At 38.4% G+C, this 6,579-nt stretch overlaps 1 non-coding gene across 1 annotated transcript; it reads left to right on the top strand.

Annotated features, from left to right (window-relative positions):
• The first annotated feature begins 1,801 nt into the window (after positions 1 to 1,801).
• Positions 1,802 to 1,935, top strand: LOC114495874. The gene has a single exon (XR_003684537.1). It is a non-coding gene; the product is annotated as a U11 spliceosomal RNA (small nuclear RNA).
• Positions 1,936 to 6,579: the final 4,644 nt, after the last annotated feature.

Consider the following 6,579-nt stretch of genomic DNA (forward strand, 5'->3'; position numbering starts at 1 on the left):
AGCCCCACAAGAAGGACCACTGGGCCTGCTCTTGGAAAGTCAGTGAGGTCCCCTTACCTGTCCTTCAGTGTCTTTCACTGCATCATGCCGTCTGGTAGCTAGTTCTCTAAATAAAGGTTCTCTGGGGGTGGATTCAACGCTACTCCAACAGCAAGATTCAGCTAATTTTCATGCTGGAATAAGGCGACCGAGTCCTCCGTGAAATTGTGGGGCTCAGGAATGATTTGGAGGGCAAGCATAGCACTTGGAAAGGTGTCAGGCTGCTGGGCATGCCAGATTCTTATATCTAATCCTCTGTTTTGATGCTGCTTGTTTCAACCATGAAGGAGTTTCTATTTTATGCAAATAAGCTAACTCTATAGTGATTATGTATTAAAGATAGTTCAAGTATTTGTGGCTCAAATATTAAGTAACCATCATAGGTTATTCATGATTTGAGCCCTTCAAATATCAGCCAACTGTATCTATCTATCTATCTATCATCTATATCTATGTTACACTGTATATAGACTATAAATTATGCATAATGTAATATTAAAATTCATGGGATAATAAATCACCATGAAATTTCTTTTCTTCTTCCTCCAGTTCTCCCTCCCTCTCTTTCTTCCCTTTTTCTTTTCCCATAAACTGTCTCTCTCTTTCAACAAGTGTTCATTGAGCCAGAAGACCTGAACTGTAAACCAACCATCACTACTATACTAGTGTTAGTATAACCAACCATCACTACTATACTAGTGTTAATGTAACCAACCGTCCTGATTTGCCGAAGATTGAAGGGTTCCCCAGGACCTGGAACTTTCTGTACTAAATAAGAGCAGTCCCAGACAAACTGGGATGTTTGGTCAATCCTGAATTATTTAACTTGTGAAGCTCAGGCCTCTCACCTTTAAAACAGAAAGTAATAATGCCTACCTAATAATGCCACGGTGAAAAGCTAGTAACGGTCCATACAAAATGCATGAGACATAATGTGAGGATGTGGAGAACACTTAATTTTCTCAGCATCAGACCTCTCCCCAGGGGAAAGACGTACTGGTTAGATAAATAGTTCGATAAGCAGTGAGGGTGGATAAAATGGCCTGGAGGCCTGTGTGCGGGGAACTGGATGACACCTAACCTGTTCTCTAAGCAGGTAGCACCCTCACCTTGTCCCACTGAGTGGATTTTCTGTTGAAGGCCTGATAAGAAAATAATTTCTACAGGCCTTCCCCGAGTATGAAGAAGATGGTGTGAGGAGAATGGAGATACCGAATGTAGAAAGGGATGAAGACTTTTATGACATGTAATATATGCTTCCATCTTCCTGTGAAACTCTAAAAAATACCTACCTCATTCCCTCACACATTTGTAGCTATGCCTTATTTTTCGTTGCAATGGAGAACTGGGTGTAGAATCAGGAGGGCACAGGACAAGAACAGAAGCCACCCTCTAAGGGATAATAATTGTACCTTCCGTATAGGCTTGTGGTTAGAATTAAATGGCCTGATGTGTATCTGTGACATGCTGTCTACAGGACAACTCACAGAACAGTGCCTGGCATATTTTAAGTACTCTAAGGGTTCACTTCTGTATTATTATTATTATTATTATTATTACTATTATTACTATTATTATTATTACTACTACTATTATTATTATTACTATTATTATTATTATTACTATTATTATTACAATAGTCTGCTCTCAACGAATACTAATTTCCTTTTTCCTCCTTTCTTCTTGGGCCTTGCTCCCTCTCTACACATTCCTGTGTCGAATTAGTTCTTAGTATTGGATTAAAATCTAACACTGTCAAAAAAAAAAGGGCTTCTGTCGTGAGTGGCATATGTAGGGCAGCTTGATTGCTCTATGTGCAGAATCGACATCAAGAGATTTCGGAAGCATAATTTTTTGGTACCTGGGCAGCTACTGATTGCTGGTCCTGGCGCCCTTGACATACTAAAAAGAAAAAAAAATCTAACACTGTTTTTGCAGGAACTTAAAAAACCCTGGGCAAAGTAACCTTTGTCCATGTTGGAGATACTGTCTGCCATTGGCTCAGCAGAGTCCTGACAAAGCACAAAGCTCGTTATTCCCTGCGGCCCTATTTTCACCTTTTCAGGATTTCCAAGGCTCGGTATCAGAGGTAGTGGAATCTAATATATTTTTATAACTGCTTGGCTCTTTTTCTAAATTTAGGGAGAGGAGGTAAAAAAAATTTGGTCAAGACACTCCAGCTGACAAATAGAGCAGGAAAGATAAGTAATTTTTTTTTTGTAGTTATTGGTGTTTTGGGTAGAAACTAAGTGTTTTGACCTCCAAGATTTCACAGGTCAAGTTTCCACACTCAAAGCCTCATGAATAATTGAAGCAATTACACAAATAGTTCTGTTCGAAACCCCACTTGATTTATTCAGCTTCTGGTTGTCTCACGTCTGGGTTATTCATTCAGAACTGCGTCTAGATGAAAGTGACAGCTTCAATTACCCAAACCCCAGATCTGTGTATTGATGCCTGTACATTCGAGTAATTTAAGGGGAGGTTCTTTGAGTCAAATCCAGAATATGTTACAATTACGTAAGAATCTCAAATATTTTTATATCCTACCCCAAACTCCCTTTGTGCAATAGCTAAGGTATCAATAGATGGTACTAGAAGGCTACTGTTGAAAACCTGAATACTGGTGAGTAAATCATAACCCATCAACCATGCGAGGAAAAGCTAGATCTTTCGTGGGGCCTTCTGCTATCATTGGTAGATAGAACCTCCAGGGGCAGGAAGTACAAACACTGTTTGGAAAAACAGACTTAGAAAAATATCAGAAAGGAAATCTATCTAAACAATAACCCCTACTAAATGCTCTTCTTTTCTATGCGCCGTAACACAAATAGTTACTGAATTTTTGCATGGAATTGGTTATCTATTGATTCATGCTTTTCAGTGTTTAGTGTAGATAAAGCATTAATATTTTGGAGCTATAAAAATGCTCTTTAAATATTAAACCTAATCCAGTGGGCAGGATCATTTCCTCTGCTGTGTTGAAAATCAGCCTGACCATTCATGCATGCCTAAGGTCAGAATTTATGACATCCTTTATAAATATGGAAACACAGAAGAATCCGTGCTTCCTTATGCTTGTGTACTAGAAAAGAAATAAGTATTTTTATATTTTTAGTTATATGAAGTTATACAAACAATGGGGTTAGTGTTTTTCACGGGTAGAAATATATGAGGAGGGACCCCAAAAACAGACTTTATTTATAAAAAAATGTGTATTTATTCTTACATGTTTATACTTCAGTCATATTGAAAGTACTCTTCATTTGATGCAATACACTTACTGAGACATTTTTCCACTGCTTAAAACAGTTTTTGAAATCATCGATTTTGATGCCTTTTAGTGCTTCTGCTGTTTTTTTGTTTTACCTCTTCCACATAAGCAAAACGTTTCCCTTAGAGGACGTTTTTCATCCAGGGAAACAAACAAAAAGAAGTAGCTTGGGGTGAGACTGGGCGAATAGGGAGGATGGGGTATGAGGGCCATGACTTTTTGGGGGTCAAAAACCGAACACTCAGTGCAGTGTGGGCAGGTGCACTCATAAATCACCCATCATTAAATGGGCAATGTGCTGAGTCTTCAAAAACATTCACTGAGGCAGAACACAACCTCTCACAACAATGCCAGCTTGTACACTGATACAGAAGAGTTTCTGGAACACTCACCGAGTGAGGGAACCCTGTGCTACAAGGGGCCCGCCTTCCAGAAGACAATTTTGGCTCCTCCCCCCTAGTATCTCTATACAAATAGAAGTAGATGTTATTCTCTACCACTTTCTAATCAAATCAACCTAGCAGGTTTGTCTTACACAACAGTTCTAATGTTTACCTCTTTTTAAAAATTACAATATCTTTAGGGCAGTTTTAGGTTCCCACCAAAACTGAAGGGAAAGTACAAAAAGGTCCTGTATGTCCCTGTCCCCACATGCATAACGTCTTTCATTATCAACACTTCCTACCAGAGTGGTATATTTGTTACAATTGATGAATCTTCAGTGATATGTTCTAATCACCTGAACTCCATCGTTTACGTCAGGGCTCATGACTGGTGGTGTAAATGCTATGTGTTTGGACAAATGTATAATGACACACATCAGCTATTACACTGTCATACAGAGTATTTTCACTGCCTTAAAAATCCTCTGTGATCTGCCTATTCATTCCCTCTCTCACTCCAGCACGTAGTTTTGCCTTTGCCAGAACGTCACATAGTTGGAATCATGCAGTATATAGTCTTTTCAGATTGGCTTCTTTCACTTAATAATGTGTACTTAAGGTCTCTCCATGTCTTTTCGTGATTTAATAGTGGATTTTTCTTTTTAGTGTTGAAGAACATTTAATTGTCTGGACACACCATGGTTTATTTATGTATCCAGTGAGGGGTATCTTGGTTACTTCCAAGGTTGACAACCATGAATAAGGCTGCAATAAACACTCATGTGAAGAGTTCTTTTGTGTGTGTGTATGTGTGTGTGTGTGTGTGTGTGTGTAAATCTAAATTTTTACTTCTTTTGGGTAAATATCAAGGGGCACAGTTGCTGGTTTGTATGGTAAGGATATGTTTAGTTTTGTAAGAAATTACCAAACTGTCCTCCAAAATGCTTGCATTACTTTGCACTCCTGCCAAAGGTGAATGAGATTTTCTGTTGATCCACATCCTTGCAGCATTTGGTGTTGTCAGTGTTTTGGATTTTGGCCATTAATAGGTATATAGTGGTACGTAAATATTGTTTTAATTTGCGTTTTCCTGATGACATATGATGTGGAGCATCCTTTCATAAGCTTATTTGCCATCTGTATGTCTTCTTTGCTAAGGTATCTGTTAACGATCTTTTGTTCATTTCCAAACTGAGTTTTCTTATTGATTTTTAAGAGTTCTTTGTAAATTTTGAATAACAGTCTTTTATCCAATGTGTCTTTTGAAAATGTTTTCTCTCATGCTGTGGCTTGTCATCTCATTGTCTTGACAGTGTTTTTCACGGAGCAGAAAATTTAATTTTAATTAAGTCCAGCTTATCAGTTATTTATTGCAAGGATCAACCTTTGGTGTTGTACCTGAGAAGTTACTGCCATCCCCACGGTCATCTAGGTTTTCTCCCATGTTATATTCCAGGATTTACATATATTTTTGTAAATATAGGTAAATATATTTACAAAAGACATACATGTAAAAATTAATTTTTACATTTATTAATTAATTTTTGTGGGGGGTGAAAGGGCTGTGTCCAGATTTACTTCTTTGCATGTGGATGTTCAGTTATCCCAGCACTGCTTTTTGAGAAGATTCTTCGCTCTATTTCTTTGCCTTCGCTCCCAGGCCGCAGACCAGGTGACTCTGTTCCTGTGGGGTCCGTTTCTGGGGGGCATCTCCGTTCTCCTCCATTGCTCTGTGTGCCTACTCTTTTGCCAATAGTGTCTCTCTTTTATTTTATTAAAAACACATTTTGGCTGCATATCCCTCTGCCCACAAAAGGCAAAAATTTGTGCATGATAAAGTTTTACATGCTATGAAAAGCTACAATTTTATTAAAAAGCCAAGTGGAGAAGATAAAAATGTGTTTTGGGAGACTACCTTTCATTTCTGAAAGGAATGTGATTTTATCAAGGTCCCCACAATCAGTATTGATAAAAATGAAACCAGAGGTTAATTCACCTGACAATACAGTCTGAAAATTATATAAAGCTTCCTCTTTTGTTAGGAAGCTGCATAATTCAACACACCTGGGAATACTGAAAACTACTAAGCATCAAGAGAATGAGAAGGCAAGCCAGGAACTGGGAGATTGTGCAAAAGACAGATCTCGTTACAAAACTGTTATCCAAAACGTACAGTGAGCTCTTAAAACTTGATGATAACAAAAGAAAACCTGGCCTGAAAATGGGCCAAAGATACATAACCCCCCAAATATACATATATGTATGTATACATATGTATATATGTGTGTATATATATATACAAAAATATAAAATAAGCACATAAAAGAATGTTCCACATAAAAAGTCATCAGAAAAATGCAAAAGCAGCTTTATTTATAATTGTCAAAACTTGGAAGCAACCAAGATGTCCTTCAGTAGGTGAGTGGATACATAAACTGTGTTACATCCAGATGATGGAATAGTCTTTGGTGCTAAAAAACATGAGCTATAAAAGCGATGACATGGAGGAAACTTAAATGCATTTTAAGTGTGGGTGACATCAATCTGAAAATGCTCTGTGCTGTGTGATTCCAACTATTTGACATTCTGGAAAAGCAAAGCATGGAGACAGTGAAAAGATCAGTGGTTATGAGGGGTTGTGGATGAAGACGAATGGGCCGGGCAAAGGGAGTTTTTAGGGCAAAGAATCTACTCTGTCGTGGATACCTGTTACGATGCATTTATCCCATGGGATGTACAACACCAGGATGGTCCCTCATGTCAGCTACGGACTTCAGGTGATAAGGACGCAGCAGCGTGGGTTCACAGATTGTAACAAGTACCCCCCGAGGTATGGGGTGTGGACAGAGGAAGGCTGTGCCTCTGTGGAGACAGGGTGTATGG

Source organism: Phyllostomus discolor, chromosome 4, assembly GCF_004126475.2.
Source record: "Phyllostomus discolor isolate MPI-MPIP mPhyDis1 chromosome 4, mPhyDis1.pri.v3, whole genome shotgun sequence".
Taxonomy (NCBI): domain Eukaryota; kingdom Metazoa; phylum Chordata; class Mammalia; order Chiroptera; family Phyllostomidae; genus Phyllostomus; species Phyllostomus discolor.